We start from the raw sequence: 18,156 nt of genomic DNA on the forward strand, positions 1-18,156 counted from the left end.
CCGTTTAGATAATTCTTCAGAGGATGAATGAGGATGATATGTATGAGTGTAAATGAAGTGTAGTCTTGTACATTCTCAGTTCGACCATTCCTGAGATGTGTGGTTAATTGAAACCCAACCACCAAAGAACACCGGTATCCACGATCTAGTATTCAAATCCGTGTAAAAATAACTAGCTTTACTAGGAATTGAACGCTGTAACTCTTGACTTTCCAAATCAGCTGATTTGGGAAGACGCGTTAACCACTAGACCAATCCGATGGGTTGGTCTTCATGGCCTGGTCTTTCTGGTTTTCACGCAGACTTCTGTGGACTTAACAAGAATATGTAGCTTGCCCGTCGATCAACTTTTCTGCTGTTAGCACTTTCGGTCGACCATTTTTAGCTGCATCTGCAACATTCCCTCTCTTTTGGAACTTATCGTACAGACGCTTGATGGAGGACTTTTTGGTGCCTTCACAACATACTTTTCGTGAAGGAATTATTCTGGGTCTCAGTATAACTGGCACATCTCACCATAACTGGCAAACAATAAATATTTTCTGCTGTTTTGTATAACCCCTTTTTCCTCAATTAAACTTGCAACAAAAGAAGGAAACATTCTTCCATAAGGTTGCATCACTTTTTGAACAATCTGTATATATATATATATTTTTTTTTTAAATTGGTATTTATTTCATAGGTATACCGTAGCTCAAATGTCTGTAATGAAATGAATTGTAGAGGATGAAATAAGTGAAATCCAAGTTGCAGAATCAAACCCATTTACTTTCAATGTTTTGAAGAATTCATTTGAAAAAAGTTATCTTTAGCTACTCGATTAATATATTTATGATTTTTAGTTCATTTACAGTTTCTTATTATATTATCGATCATTCATTTAAAATGTATTCATCCAAAAAGTAGATTTATACGTATTCTGCATATATCTAATGAATTTTTTATTTATTTCATTTTATAGTTTTTACTTTCTTTATTATCAATTGTTAAAAAGCAAGAATAAAGAAGAAGATTGATAAAATTTAAATTAGAAAAGAATGAAATCTCAATTATTTTTTTATGAACAGTTATTTAGTTTATTTTTACTAATTTTTCTTCTTTTTTTAATATTATTATTTTTCATTGATTTTTTACTTTGCATTTGGATGATGGGTGGAGTTGACATTTAACGATAACAGCTTAGAAAGAAAAAAAAAGTATTTTAAACGTTATTAGTTAAGCTTGGTTGATTTTTATAGAGGTTAGTTAGTTGTTTATACGAACAATTCTGTCCATGATGGTAATAAAATATGACATTTTTAGATATATCGCTTTTCAGACCTTGTAATTTTCTTTAATCGTTTTAGTTTTCTTTTTTTTTTATTTGATTGGAGAATTACTTCTGCAGGTTAAAATTAATTTCACACCTAATCTTTTTTCCGATAAATTTTTTTTCGCAATAATTTGTCACTGTTATATTCTTCAAAATTATTGGTATATTATCGTTTCCCAATAGTCTAGTCTCTATTTTTCCGTCTAATAGTTGAAATTGTAAACTTAATTGCTTTAAAATTATATTATTTCCTGAGTAGCTTTCGATTTGTAAATGTAATTTTAAAAATATTAATTTTTCGATGAAAATCGTTTATCTGAAATATAAAAATTTGTAGTAAAATGATTTAAATTTTTAGTAAGTTTTTACATCGGTTTTTTATTTCTTTTTCGCCTCATCTTACAGTCTGTTCAATTGTAATTGTATTTTAATGAAGAATACATGAATTTATAATTTTTCCTATCATCTTCCCTTCCAGTTAATTTTAATTTTTTCTTCGATGGATAATACTTGGAAAAAAAGTTTTTCTTTAAAATGTTTGGATTTTGTATTAATTGATTGATTTATATGAAATTTCAGATTTTTCGTTTAACTTTGTTAATTCGCACCCTATATGTAGCCGCGTTCATCGCTCATTGTGTAATTACTGTATATGTAGCTAGCTTATTTTATTCTTGTATGATTCGGGTCAGGATGTATTAATTACCTAGAACCCAGCAATTGCTCAATGTTAGGAAAAAAGTTGAAGAAAAAATTTTTCGTTTTTGAAATAATTAGATCATTGGGTTGAAAAGTTTAATTGATTTTGGGGGTCGGTTTATTCCAATTTCAATTGATAGTGATAAACTTGAGTTATCTTTTCATTTTTCCGCATTTTAAAATCTTTTTTCCCGATCTTTCTTTGGTTATTGCAATGAATTATTCATTGAATATGTTTTGAGTATATATTCAATATTTACTCAATATTATTCAATCTGTACAAAGTCTTTAAGGAAGCTTTATGCGGAGAACATATTGGAGTAAGAGTGAACGGAGAAGTTCAAAGCGATACAATTACGATAGCCACGCCGATGATACTATTATCTTAAGTGATATACTTGAAGATCTTCAACTTTTGTTGAACCGAATTAATCAAGGAGGACTGAGTATGGGTTAAATATTAACTCATCAAAGACTAAATTCATTGTATCCAGCCGTGAACAACAGTCTAGTTTATAAGTCCATATGTCTGTATGACATAATTGATTAGCCGTGTCCATATAGATATTGGCATACAGACTAACTAGCCTATAACTATTTAAACGGTAATATTTAGGCACTTGTGAGTAAATTATGTAACGATGCTTGGGCTTAGGGCTTATCGTTTCAGTTTTATTCAGGAATTTAATTTTTAATATTTTTCTTCCTTTTTATTGTTTTTCTTCTTAAATTTCATTGTAACTGTTTGATATATATATACGTATTTGCTTTTAATATCCGTATAGTGATATTTTATATTATTAATGTTTACTGTTAACCCCTTAGACGGTCCATGGACCATGAGTATTGCCTAATTGTAATTGTAATGTTATTCTTCAGATTGTAATGTATTTTTCTTGTGAGATCAATAAAGACAAATTATTATTGTAGACTAACTAGCCTATATATCTATATGACATCTAGATTAGCCGTGACGATAGTCTGTATATCAATGGGCACAAGTAGAAAGAGTTATTTCGACTTGAAAGAGTCGTTCAATTGTTTGGGCTGTTACATAACCAATCAGCCGGATCCTGTTTCATCCTGAAGAGGTGAAACAAAGAGTAGAGATAGCTTGAGAAAATCTTTTTAGAATGAAGCCCATGTTTTGCAATAAGAATTGAATTTGAAGCTTAGACAAAGAATGTTCAAATGTTAAATTTCGTCTACGTCGATGTACGGGTGTGAGTTCTTGACATTGAAAGCAGTTTGTTAAACGAATGGAAGCGTTTGAAATGTTGCTTCATAAAAGAATGTTTTGCGTCCCGTCGACGGAACGTCTAATGAAGAGGTTTTTAGAAGAGCCGATGTTGGACGAGAACTCCTGACAACTATTACGTGCAAGAAGTTGACTTATTTAGGTCATATTTTAAGGGGGAGCCAGTATCGGCTTTTGAAATTGGTTCTGGGAAAGATTGAGGGGTGTAAAGGAGTTGGAAGGAGACGAACCTTCTGGTTGGACAACATTAGGGATTGGATCCGGTATCCTAGGCGCAGATGCGATTTTTCATAGTGCTCAGAACAGAGAGGAATACACCAGATTATTAGACAACGTCAGAGGACCTGATATGAAACTAAGAATAAAATTTCAGTTATAGTTTTGTAACCATGATCGCCAAATAAAAAAAAAAAAAAAAAAAAAAAAAAAAAAAAACTTTGAAATCTGTTTGGATTATTCTGTTAACTAATAATAGTCGCTAATATTAAATTTAACTAGTACAATTAACGTTATGAAAAATAATATTTTGAAAAAAAACTTTATAATAAAAAAAAAAAAATAATTAGACGTACTTAATATAGTATAAAGTACTTTTTTGTACGTATAGGTATGGGATGTAGGAATAACTAAAAAATAAACATTGCATTAACTTCAATGAAATTTACTCATCAAATTGCTACATTTATTTTGATGGGGGTTATTTCCTTGTTCCATTTTTAGGTTTCTGGTTCATTCTCATTTAAATAATTTAAAGTCGAGAGATAAAGTTAAAAAATATGGTTAATTTTATTATTTTTGTTTTTACTAAATATAAATTTGCTTAAAAGAGGGATCCTATTCATTTATTTTTACTCTTTTAATAATGAAGTATGCTAAACGTTTATTGAAGTAAATTGGAGAACAAAATTACCGCATTAATTATTCCAAAAAAAAAATTACTTTAATTATAAACCTAGATGTATAAACTAGTAAATAAAAAATAATAATTAATATTTGTTGAAAATATACAGAAGTTACGAAATATTATAAAACGTGTATTTGTATAATGTTTTTAGAGAAAGCGTTAAAAAAAAGAGCTGACAACAAAGTTGTAATACTTTCCTGAAATAGGTTATACTTATGTATTGGAAAAATAAATTATACATGAAAATGAACCAAAAAAAAAAATCTATATTTTTAAACTGATCGGCTTCCTACCCCCTAATATTGAGGTCATTTTCACTACTAATGTGCCTAGGAGGACATAAAAAAAAAATTCGGTTAAAAAATGTGCCATAAATAATAAGATAACTTTTCGATTTTTGGAGAAAAGGGAATTTTGGAGCAAAATTCGTTTTAAAAATGATAAGATAAACGTGCATGTATGTACTGAACTTAATATAAAATAGGGCTATGTTTGCAAAATTTTGACAAAATTGACCCCCTAAATTTTACCAATAAATTACCCCATATACATGAATCTGTACAAAATTTCATCAAAATCGGTTTATCCAGTCAAAAGTTCTCAAGCTTCAAATAGGCTAACACACGTTCATACGTAAAGATATTTCCCCCTACTTTTTCTTTTACTTTTGCAGTCCCTGGATCATAAAACGTCGAGAGATAAAAAAACCTACACCTCATTTTTTGACCGATTACCATACGTTCCTTCTTTCAGCATACCTCTCTAGAGTTGTCAGGCAAGGAAAGTAATAAAAGCAAAACGTTTATTCAACTGTTGTGTAGGCAGTTCGAATAGAAAGCGTAAATTTAGCTTAAAGTCATGTAAACCACTCAAACCTCCGACTCAGATCGCTTGAATTCATTCACGTCTTTTATAGGTCGGATAAAAAAAATAGACTTCATCCGGAAGTCCCGGATTCGAATCCCTTGGTTTAAGCTTTTTTTAATTTTCAATATAAAAAGCAAAAAATAATACTCCCACCTATCAACTTTTAAAATTACCCTTGAGCTTGGTTTTCTCGTTTAGATTAATCGTTTGTTCAACGTAAAGCTGAGCGATGGATAAGTTGAGCACGGGTTGATTCCTCTTTTAAAGTTGAGAAATATAGAGTTAACGAAGTGCTTTGGAACAGCAAATGAATACGCCCCTGTCTGGATTACTAGCTAATATTTATCGTGGATAATTTAGAAATGAAAGTTGAAGATAAACATTTTTTAAATCTGTTTGTAAATATTTTTATTTTTTCGCTGTTGTATTTCACATCAAACCGGTCTTGTCTCGTTTCAGGCCGATACTCCTAAGCATCGCCGTTAATTGAACGTCACAATCTAAGTGTACCCCTAACAAAAGTATTTAGGGCACTTTATAAGTAATTATTGCTACAACAAGCTTTTAACCAGTAACATTCAGCATTACAGAACATATCGGTAATAATAACCACTATAATAATAATAACCACTCCGCCGATCTCCTTGACGGAGTGCTAGGTCTCAGCCTTTCATCCGGAGGTCCTGGGTTCGAATCCCGGTCAGGCATAGCATTTTTTTTACGCTACAGCTTTCCATTCTCATAGGGAAAAATGACGAAAGTAGTCGATGCCCGTCATCTCACAAAAAAATCTACTTCCTCCCCCTGAAGGATTAGGTATTCCATTTGTTCGGCTCCAATGATTTTTATTTTAACTTATTTTTTTAAAATGTTATCGACTGTTATATAGTTATTTACTAATAATAAATGAGTTTGTCGCAACAGGTCAGTCAGTACTTTCGTTTTAATAACGATCTGACAACGTAGTTATACGAAGCTCTTTTGTTATAATTAAATTTCCCAAATAATTTCCTATTAGATCAGATCCTAATATCTCTTAAGAAAGTGCTTTTCAGCCGCTTCTACTTATTGAAACCTTAATTTATAAAATTTTAGTTTAATATGTTTTGATGGTTTTATTCATAATGTGGATCTTTTGTTGATGCCGCAATCTGACTGTAATTTATTAAGATACGTAAATTTGTGTTTATATAAGTTGTATTCATGCCTGTGAAAATATGACAGTGTTTATTATCTTGATTTACGACTATCTTCGACCTCATTGAGGATTTTTCTCCTCGAAATTTCGTAGTTTTTCGTCGTATTTACCCGATTATACCGAATAGTAATGTTATTTAATATAAAACAGCCAATTCTTTGAAGAAAAAAAAACAGATGCACCCAAACAGCACAGAACAAGATAGAATAAAATCAAGATAATTGACATCAACATTTACTTTGAAGGAGTAATAAGGCCAGATCGAGTAATTTAAGAAGTAATACAGCCCAATAATCCAATAAAACCAGAATTACAAAACTCAATAAAGCTTAGGGAATGACTGAGAATTTATTTAACAAACGAATCTCAAGGATGGGAAAACTGAGGCATTACGTAACAGGTAAAATCCGATGTACTATACGCGGCCGGATGCATAATCTTAAACAAAGGAGAAATGAACAAGTTAAAAACATAGAAAGGAAAATACTCAGGACCCGGAAAAGCAGAAGGTGGTGGAAACTACAAAAAATCGATGAACATTACCGGGAGGTAGATTATGTAATAAATATTTGCATTGTAAAGAAATTTGATGATAATGGACGAAAACAGACCGATCGAGAAAACTATATATAGAAAATTGCAAAGTAGTTCAGACAGGTCAAAGAAATTCTAAAAGACGCAAACATAGTAACACACGAAGTTACAGAGAGAGACATACGTATAGATAAAAATTAGAACATGTGAAGGATTCCAGAAGAAAAGAACATGAAAAGAATGGACCAAACAAAGGTGAAAAGAACGTTCACGCAAAATGAAAACGTATTGGGAACAAAAGAAACGAGATGCCAATAAGAGTATCGATTAAAAAAAAAAAAAAAACAAGAAGATTGTAAATTATTATTTTTTACACGTTATCTACTGCAAATAAAATAATGTTTAGTGATGAACCTGGATTTATAATATTGACATTACTTTTAATAAATTACAAACCCGTTTATAAAATTATTTTCTTTTAGAAAATCATAATACCCTGTTGTGATATTTCACAAAAATATTAATTTAGAAAAGATCTGAGATCATGCATTTTTGCTCACGTGTAAAATAATGTGTACTCAACTAATTTCAATTACTAACTTGCTGATATAGTAAATATTTGTAATGTTAGCGTTGCTATTATTTCCTTTGTACATGTAATCATTCAAGTTTTAATGTACCAATATAGATAGACTTTAACCATTCTTTCTTTCCCTCTTTTTTTTGCGACATTGCTCTCATCAAGATTTTCTAACAATTTTGTTTAAACTTCCGGTTTTTTTATCCATGAAATAGTACACCTATCAGTTGCTAATCTGATCTTTTATAATGTATAATAATTATATGTGTACCGATTTGAAAAAATAATTATTTTTATAATTTTAATAATAATTATTTGCAAAATTTATCCACCAATAAATGAGTCAAACAAACCTTTAGAAAACCCAGATTGTACATGTAATGGTGATATCGGCTGATGGAAGGGTGAAGACTTTTGAAATCTAATTTTTCCAAATAGAATGTGATTATTTCTTTCGATTACAAAACACTTTGCAATAAATTTCATTGGTTTTTATCAGATTTAAAGTGTATTTTATGTAGGATTATGTACGAACCTTAAATGGGTAGAAAAATCAGTGCTCTTAGAGTTTTATAAAATTAACAATTTTTTATTATTAAAAAAACTTCATCTGGAATAGGATGAATTAATTAAAATTCCCTTTCATTAGAAAGTAAGAAGATCCTGCAACATCTATAGTCAGATTAAAATGTCTAACATATTTTAATGAATAAATTAAAACAATTAAAACTAGTGGGAAAATTTAAATACCGAGGAGATACCATAACACATAACATCAATCAGAAAACAAACTGGCTAGAAAGAACTGAGAAACTTAAAAAATCATTAATAACTACCCAAAACATACAATAAAAAATGCCTATTGACAAAAACTAAAATCAGACATTACGCCAAAGATACAATACGACAGCGAGACTCTCTTCGGACCATTCAGAATTGGAGAGGCAGAAAGGATGGAAAAGATAGAAAGGAAGATAGTCTGAAAATGCATAAACAAGAAAAACATAGTAGAAAGACAGTGGAGGATAATCCCAAATGAAGAAGTATATGAAATAATAACCCCGCTAACAAATTTCTTCAGGAAAAAAAATTTCATTCTTGGGGAACCTACTTAGAGCAGAACACACTAGACTTGAAAACCAAATAATTAACTTATACTGGGAAAGAACAACAAAACCGAAATAGATAAAGGAAGTCCGAAAAGATATGGAAGAGTTGAAAATCTCCAAAGAAGATTTAATCACAAAATCTGGAAAATATGACAAAGTAATTAAAACTAATATGATAACATTTAAATCAAAAAGAAATCCAACGGGTATTCAGACGAGTACAGGCGCCAAATATCAGAACGCCTCAAAAGGATGTGGTAAAAAAAAAAGAAGCAAGAATAAAACAACTCACACGATTCGGAAATAAGAAGAACCGATTACAGAATGGACTGACCCAGAAATTGAACTAAAGTGATCCTATGAGGTCGTAAAAGCAATTAAAAAAAATTAAAACAATAATAAAATTAAATCGAAATATTTGTTTAAAAAATATATATTTTTTATATTTAATAAATATTTTTTCATTATTATATATAAAGCTATAAATAAATATACGTATAGGTTTGGTTTATATTCCAATATTATACATCCAATTTAAATTGAAACAAAAAGTAAAAATAAGCTTTCATCGTTTTAGCGGTGTATGTTTTATGTAGGGTATGTTCCTGCACGATGGGGTGTGGTATGGTATATAATAAATGTTGAGGTAGGGGTTGGTTAGTTTAAGCTCTGTGGTGGGGGGTTGACGTTCATATCGAACCGATCCGGCAGCAGCGGCGATGTGCTCCTGACCCGGGGAACCGGCGTGCAGTTGTGCCTCGGCGGCCACCCGCACACGGTTATTAGTATAAAATATTTGCAGGCTTATTATTATTTTATACAGATATATAAATATATAATTATTGTTTGTTTTTTTTTTTAATTATTAATTACTGCGTACCAGTACTAAATTTATATTAATCAGTTTTTTTTTTTTTTTTTATTAAAAGTTTCGTCATATCTGCTTTTATTATAATCTTCATCATTTTAACGTTAGCAACTATTCCGCAATTTAACATCAGAACTGCTGGAGGTACTATTATATCTGAACCATTAAATCAGTGTAGTTTATTTATAGAGATATTTAAATAGATTTTATTTTAATTCGTGAATTTATAAAAAAAATTTACCCTTTTTACCTGTAAAATGTGTTAATCGTGCAAAGTTTTCTCAATGTTATTTTTCAATTACATTCTAATATGAATTTTGTCGTTTAAATTATTTTAAACTATTTTTTTTTAATAGGATTTATTTATTTTTTAAAATTATATTTAAATATTTATTGTTTATCTTATTAATTAGTCACATCGACTGCTGTGGTCTTAAGCGATTGGGATCGATTGATTACATATTTTTCATATCCTTGCCAGAAATCGAAACCGTGTTCTTAAGTGTAGCATGCAGTAACCGTGTCACCGAGATGATTACGTTAAAGTCACGTCATAGATTGTTTGCTAACTTATATATATATATATATATATATATATATATATATATATATATATATATATATATGGACAGTAAGCTATAATAAAACACAATATGCATTGTAAAATAAATAAAAATACTTTGTTACACATTTAAATTTTGTGTGTTTAAAATAATAACTAAATTCATTTAAATCAAATTTAATTGTATGTGTGTAATTTTTTAGATTTTTATGTGGAAATACTATTTATTATTAATATTAAAATTTTGAAGCTAGGGGATTAAGCTAAAAGGATCAGTATGGAAGTATATATATTTAATTTACAGCGTCTGGAAATTACTAAATTTGACTGGGGTTCGAACCTGGAATCTTCCGGATAAAAGGTAGTAATGGGACCAATCTACCGTGGAGGAATGGATTATAATATTTTACAAATTATATGTTATTATATGCAGGCGTGAATTTAATAGAAAAAATTAATTATGGCTTATTAAAATTACCAGTGTATTGAAATAACTGTGGAATTTAACGTAATAAAACCAATTAAATGTGTAATAATATATAATATTATAATGCATTTTAAAATTAGTATAATTAGTGAAATAATAAAATTATTAAATACTTTAAAATAAATTCATTTTTATTTAGTTCCGGGTTATTAAATATAATTAATAAGTAAACGTTGTTTACTGTTGCTTGAAGCTTGACCTTGTTAGTTTATTGTAATTATTTCAATTATGCTAATACATAACTATTAAACACTTTACTATGCGCTAATTTTTTATCTCTTACTTGAATGTACAAACATACCCGACCGATGATAAATGATTAAAGAAAAAAAAATAGATGCTTAGTTTGTTTAAAGTGAATCTGAATATTTTTTTTTGTAGAATTTTTTTAATTTAACAATATTGATAGTAAATTTTATCAGTAATTGTATTATAGAAATAACCTATATAATGTAATGATGTATATAGCTGACCTAATTTCAGGCAAAAAAAAGTAAAAAGTAGAATGGAATATGGTATAGTCATGACAAGCAAATATCTCATTCCATGCATTCCTAAGAAACATAAGGAGGAAAATGATTACGCCTATTTCTATTCATTACAAGAATTGGCAGTGAAATATGTAATCTGTAGTTAATTAATTACTGATTTAGAGAATTAATAAGAAATACGTAGCTTTTTTAACAAATTTTTTTCCCCATTACTACTGAAGGTTTTTAAAATTTTTATTATTTATTGTTTTGGGTAAGGAATTTTCCGTTCCGATATGTTAAATTAAAAAAAAATTAAACATTGTGCATCTCCATGTTTTTATTCGATGATAGCTTGCTTAGTATGTCAAAATTAACTTTTTATATAAAATGTGCTATCTTTTTTAAGATTAGATTCAACATTTTTTGTAAGATTTTAGCCTATCAACATTATGGAAATGTATAATTGTTTCCTGTTTGTTTATATCTCTTTCTTCATTATTTATTTATATATTGTTTTAATATTTATATTATATATTAATAATATATATAAATATATAATATATTAATAATATATTATATTTATATTTTTTAATATTTATATTATTTATATATTGTTTTGGGTAAGGAATTTTCCGTTCCGATATGTTAAATTAAAAAAAAAATTAAACATTGTGCATCTCCATGTTTTTATTCGATGATAGCTTGCTTAGTATGTCAAAATTAACTTTTTATATAAAATGTGCTATCTTTTTTAAGATTAGATTCAACATTTTTTGTAAGATTTTAGCCTATCAACATTATGGAAATGTATAATTGTTTCCTGTTTGTTTATATCTCTTTCTTCATTATTTATTCCTCTTATTCAACTCTTCTGTTCAATACTCATTGGTCGTATGTTTCCCCCTCATTACGTTGGAATCGAGATAGGTCTATTATTGTCGTTTAGATAACGGGCTATATAGCGTTCCCAATTGGATTTTATAAGTTAATAAAATTAGGATTTTTGCATAGTTAACAGTTTTTTTAAAAGATGTTTATCGCTCAGTAGTAGTAACACTACAATATAATAGTTATATCGACAGTTTAGAAATACTGCCTGTTTATCAATTTGCACTTGGTTATCTCATATTAGCTATACAAAGAAGGGTTTTCAAGAGTAATTACAATGTACATCTTATCCGGTAGACTGATTACGACCTTTTGATGGTTACCTTGTGTCATCTAGTGCATAACTCCTGCCGTACCAGGTCACACACCATAAATTTTATTTCTGTGTACTTCCGTCTTTAGTTCTTTATTGTTAATTTTTTTTAGTACCTTTTATTTATTACTAGTTATTACTTTTTTCAGTACTTTTGTAATAACTTCTGTCAGGCGACCGTAACGTTAAAAAAATTTAGTATTATATCCTATTAATCCACCGGGTTGGTCTAGTGGTGAACGCGTCTTCCCAAATCAGCTGATTTGGAAGTCGAGGGTTCCAACGTTTTCAAGTCCTAGTAACGTCAGTTATTTTTACACGGATTTGAATACTAAATCGTGGATACCGGTGTTCTTTGGTGGTTAGGTTTCAATTAACCACACATCTCAGAACTGGTCGAACTGAGACTGTACAAGACTACACTTCACTTACACTCATACATATCATCCTCTGACGGTGATTCCCGGAGGCTAAACAGGAAAAAAACCAGAAAAGTATTATATCCTAAAATAAGTATACAAAACATCTATGAAAATCTTGAAAGTTGTTTTTATAAAAAATAAATTTTTACAAAGTTTTCAAGGTCTTTTTTCTTAAAAGTAGAAATTATTTTATAAGAAAATAACTTTAAAATTACTTTTCAAACGCCTTTTGTAATTTTTTTTTAAGTCCGAATCCATTTAAGATATATTTCTCTTTATTACTTCTCTATCCTTTAAAAAAAAAAAAAAAAATATTTAATACTATAATTTTCTCTCAATGCAAACTTTTGTACCAAATTTTACGATTTAATTTAAGATTAAATGTAAAGTTAAAAATAAAATATTACACTTCAAAGTAAACATTTAAAATTATTAATCTCCACAACCCATTTTAAAAAACTCAAATTTTTATGTGTTCCAACTTTAACCGTAGAAACATCAATTAAAAATTCTTGAATAGTTACCTAATTTTACAATTTTTAGGAAAAATTTCAAGAAGTTCTTACTGCTTAGATCAGGCGTGACCAACAATTTTTGTCTCGGGGCCGAATTGGAAAAAAAAATTTTTTCACGAACCGAACGAAATATTAAAATTAAAAAAATGTTAAATACAAAAACGATTCATTTAAATAAACAAAATTTTATTATGGATTTTGTTGTACTTTTTTTTTAGTCACTAAAGAAAAAATTATTCACAAATATAAGTTGAGTTGAAGATTACTCAACTGAAATATTTCTTGGCAAGTTTTTTAATTTCCGTATTTTCCATTATTCAATTGCTTAGAGAAAAAGTTAATATTGAAAAGTTTTTCGCGGGCCGTATGTTGGCCATGCCTGGCTTAGATAATTTTTAATAAATTAAAAATTTATTTTCGTTTTTAACTTTTTAATTTAAAAATTTGTCATGATTTCAAGGTAAATTGAAAGTCGTATTTTTAAATCATGATCAAAACTGTCAATTTTTGCATATTTATTAATATTTACACAATTGCAAATGATATTCTTTTTCGGCCTTGTTTTCTTTTTTATGTATATTTTCATCTATATATCATAATTATTTTTGAATTCGGTAGATAAATTCACGACTAAAAAAATTCTACATCATAATATATACGAGAGACATCATAAACAAACAAAAAAACAACGTTACTGATACTAAGCTATAAAATTTCACTAAATATTGTGTAATCTAGTATATGTAATTTACGTTACAACAAAATGTTTATATATTCGAGTATAAAAATACATTTATAAAAAGGTTATATAAAAGTAAAACTGTAGGAGTTTACTTGTTAAATAGCCGATTTTTATATTATCAAATCATATTATTCAGTTATCATATATTCAGATATCATATATCAATTCATATTATTAGTGGAAATTACAATATTACTGGTATTTTTTTTTAAAAATACGAGTTTAATAAACTTTTCAACCGAATAAAAAGCCTTACGAATGAGATTTTTTAATAAAAACCTTATTAATTTTCCATACAAGTCGATTTTACATACAGTACTTATTGTATTTTTTTATCACGTATCCTTGGGACTACAAAAGATTATTTTAAAATTATTAGTTGGTGTTATTTTCATTTTTTTTTAATTACTGTATTTATTAGGTCTTAAAAAAGTAATAAAAAATCATTAGAAAAGTTGGAGTTAGATTGGAAAAATTACATAGGAATTTTTCTACAGTTAAATTATGAAAGTTATTAAAAAAAATATTGATTTTATTTCAAGTTATAATTCTTTGGTCTAATTTTTATTTACATAATACTATAACGTTGTAAGTTCAAAATCTGGATTGAATCCTTACAAAAATAAGTTTAGAAATGTTTAAAAAAAAAAATTAACGATCGGTTTGACTTGAAATGTCTTTTAAGATATTAAAAAGAAAAGCACACTTGTTTTAACTGATTTGAATTTTTATCATATAAAATTGATTTTGTTATTTCTTTATTCAATAAAACAATTGAAATTCATGTAAAAAAATCTAAACATTGTTATACATTTTTAATAAGCTAATGGAAAATTCATAGACGTACATTTTAATGAAATTTTTAATTTTATCATGGATGGCTTTAGATATATTCTCGTAAACTTGCTATAATGTCATGTATATTGATCGAATTATCTAAGAGTATCTTTTAAGTGTGTTGAAATAAGGAGTTTGCCTTAAGAGTTTTTCTTGTATATAAAAATACAACTTTCCTGTTAATAATCCTTGCGTGCGCGCGCGCGCGCGCGCACACACACACACACACACACACACACACACATATATATATATATATATATATATATATATATATATATATATAGTGCAATATGTTAATTTATCTTAATTCATTAATTTTTCATTTTTAATATTATTTATTTTATATATACGTTGTTCAATCTAATAATAAGAATCTTTATTCTACAAAATAAACAGATTACAAATAAAAATAAAATTATTTACAATTATAAAATCTTAATACATAAGCTTAGTAGACATACAACCAAACAATATAAAATAGAAATAAACAATTATTACATAATCTACTGGAACTAGCTACTCCCTAAGTAAAAACTGTAGCCGGCCTCCGTGGCGCGAGTGGTAGCGTCTCGGCTTTTTATCGGGAGGTCCCAGGGTCGAATTCCGGTCAGGCATGGCATTTTTCACATGCTGAAAATCATTCATCCTCTGAAGCATGCCTAACGGTGGACCCTGAGGTAAAAAACTGTATTGGGAAGTTACCATCCCATTGGGAAGTTATTCAATGAGCAAAATAATAGACTAACGATTTATTGAATAATGGTCAAGTGTGGATTTCCAAGTGGATTTAAAAAATAATTACACGATGCAAGTCTTGCAGTACTAAAATTTCAGCTAGTCACAAGATTATATATACATACATACAGTTTAATTAAATCAGAACCATAATCTATTAATTTATACTTATTTATATTAATTTATCGATTATTCTATTAATAAAATATTATTAGATTTCTGGCTTCCTAGTACAGTATTCCATCAGACATGTTTCTACAACCAATCAGGTCTATATATATATATATATATATATATATATATATATATATATACTTTTAAATATTCCAAATTCGTAACAGAACCTTCACATCTACTGATAACACACACAGGAGATGCGAGGATTTTCATCCTGAAAAGATGTTTTGCAAGGCAATCATGACCCTTTGTCATCCTGAAGACTTCCACAGATTCCCTTCGAGGGTTGTCAGGAATTACATTTTCGCCATTAATTAGGGCTATATACCCCTGTTTATTTTCCATCTTAGTTGTTAGATAATTCAGGAACTTTCGTTTAAATTTTCGGTGTATAACATTTTTAATGGAATGAAGTCAAGCTACATGTTTCGGTATCATTATTCGGATTTCTCGTCAGCCTTCTGGTATTCCTTCAATTCCAATGTGAGATGGTATCCGTTGAAAGATAACTGGTAAAGTTGAAAGCTTCAACTTTACCTAATCTACCAACAGATTTCCTAATTTCAGATATTCTTGACTTTATTGGGAGACGAAACGAGATCTCTTGGGGGGCAGATTTAGAATTAAAAACCAATACTAATTTTTTGGGAATTTCAGATCTGGCCAACAATTGTTTTAAAGCTATGTTAATTGCATTCCAATTCCATTTCCATTGCCTCATCTTTCAGCAGAGATGAGTATGATGTCGTCCTGTAGATAAATAAAAATAATTTTTAATGTCATATTTTTAACACCTGCAGTCAATTTTATAAAATTAATGAAAAAACTTATTTTTCTTTTTAAAGCGCTTCACAGTATCGGGTGCAAGAGCTTATTGATCTCATATCTATGTAATGTTAATTTTATACATAAATATATGCCATTAAATCGGCCTAAAATTACTTTTCCTTCGCGAGTATATGAATTCTCTGTATACACCCACAAGTTTCAAATCATGAATGTTTCTTTTTTTATTCATCGGTAAAGGGCCACTAAAAGATAATAAGTAGATGGATATAATAATAAGCAGAGGTAGATTTAACCGCTGCTAAGTAGAGGATAAAAAAGATTTCCACCTTAAAATTAAGAAAAACTTACTCAATACGACAATGGTTGCATGTGAAAAAGTTTCATATGTTTAGCGTACGACATTAATCTTCTTACAATTCCAGCAACATTTTGGTCATCCTTTGCCGTAAGGGTTGGTCATATTAAATATTGTTTCAGACGAAAGTTAATATTTAGAGAACTAACGACCACTTTAAACCGATTCGATTCTGTGCCTATTAAGGGAGGTATGATTTTTTGTTTTCAAAACCCCATTTTTTTCCACCCCCTGGGCCAATGGTTGGTGATATCAAAAAAACTTTATTTAGGTAAATGTTAGGCCCTCATCCAAAAAAATAGTAGGAACTTTAAAGGAATTCGATTTTTTACATAATAAGAATGTTATAATGATGTTTTGTTTTTTCGAAAAATCTCCCCCTTTTCCACGACCATGGTCCGATTTTTCCCATTAACGAACTCGACCGAAATTTTGGGTTATTATATTTTATGTATCAAGTTGAAAGTGATTGATGCAAAATTACGGCAGTTATCGTGTCTACAAGAAAGTGAAATATATATATATATATATGTATATAAATAAACTTTTAAACTGACGGTGGTTTTGGGGTCTGGGGGATGTAAAACGCGAAGATATGTCGAAATTTCGAATTTTTTTTCGATTTTTCATTACAGTAGGTAGCTTTCTTATGAAATCTATTTAAAAGCTGTATACTTAAAATGGTAGCCATTTTGTTGTTGTTGATTACTGCTCTACAAATTTTGCAGTTCATGAATTTTTATTTATTTTTTAGTTTTAATTTTAAAATACTTACCGTTATTAATGAAATCGTATGATTGTAATTGTAAGCTGTTTGTTGTTTATGATCGTTGTTGTGATCGGTATCCTGCTTTAAAATATCTGAATAAGAGTTTTTCAAAATTTTTACATATGTTGGTCGTGGCTCTGTGTGGGTGTATATTTATGGCGTGTTCACAGCACTTATAACACGGATTAAAACAATTTTGAATGATATAATTTTTTTTTTAATGTTATATATTTAATTTTTTTTTTACTGTAAGGAAAAGTGTGATGTGTTGGGCGGTAAGCTAAAAATAAATTTTGAATTACGTAGAAGTGACAAGCTACGTTTTTAAAATCTTTTTCCTTTTTATGGACCGCGTTTCAAAAGACTGTTAAGCAAATGTATTACTGCCAGATTATATAGGCACCGGTCCAAATGTATTACTTCTTGCTTTGTATCATGTAGGAGAATTTTGGCTATGTAAATTGTTATGTAACATAGAATGTCGTTTTCGTTTTTACTTTAATTCATATGGCAATAGTTTCTCCACTCTCTAGAAAATTTTATTCTTTTATTGTTTTTATGTAAGTGGTTATTTTTACTGTCGTTTTTATTGTACGAGAAGGCCGGTCGCTATAAAAGAAGTCGTTTACGCTTGTTAAACATAAAAGAAATTAGTTATTTTTATTTATTTCATTCTTTTTACACGGAAAACACACGTGCATTCTTTATATGGTCGGTACGTATATTTAGAAGCTTATGCAAAAACTCATTGTTGATTTAT

The 18,156-nt window shown here is 28.7% G+C and overlaps 1 protein-coding gene across 8 annotated transcripts in view; it reads left to right on the plus strand.

The window, feature by feature from the left end:
* Ae2 (anion exchange protein Ae2) overlaps nucleotides 1–18,156 on the plus strand; it is a 406,977-nt gene that overhangs the window by 190,338 nt on the left and 198,483 nt on the right. For 2 of the 8 annotated variants that reach the window (XM_075374017.1, XM_075374020.1), the window contains exon 1: nucleotides 9,157–9,473. The exons of 5 other annotated variants lie outside the window; for them this stretch is intronic. The gene's annotated coding sequence lies outside the window, so the exon portion shown is untranslated. Of the gene's footprint in view, nucleotides 1–9,156; nucleotides 9,474–17,985; nucleotides 18,112–18,156 lie in introns of those variants that run through there. One more of the 8 variants, XM_075374021.1, reaches the window with a different exon arrangement.

This window comes from Lycorma delicatula, chromosome 8 (assembly GCF_047948215.1).
Source record: "Lycorma delicatula isolate Av1 chromosome 8, ASM4794821v1, whole genome shotgun sequence".
Classification (NCBI taxonomy): domain Eukaryota; kingdom Metazoa; phylum Arthropoda; class Insecta; order Hemiptera; family Fulgoridae; genus Lycorma; species Lycorma delicatula.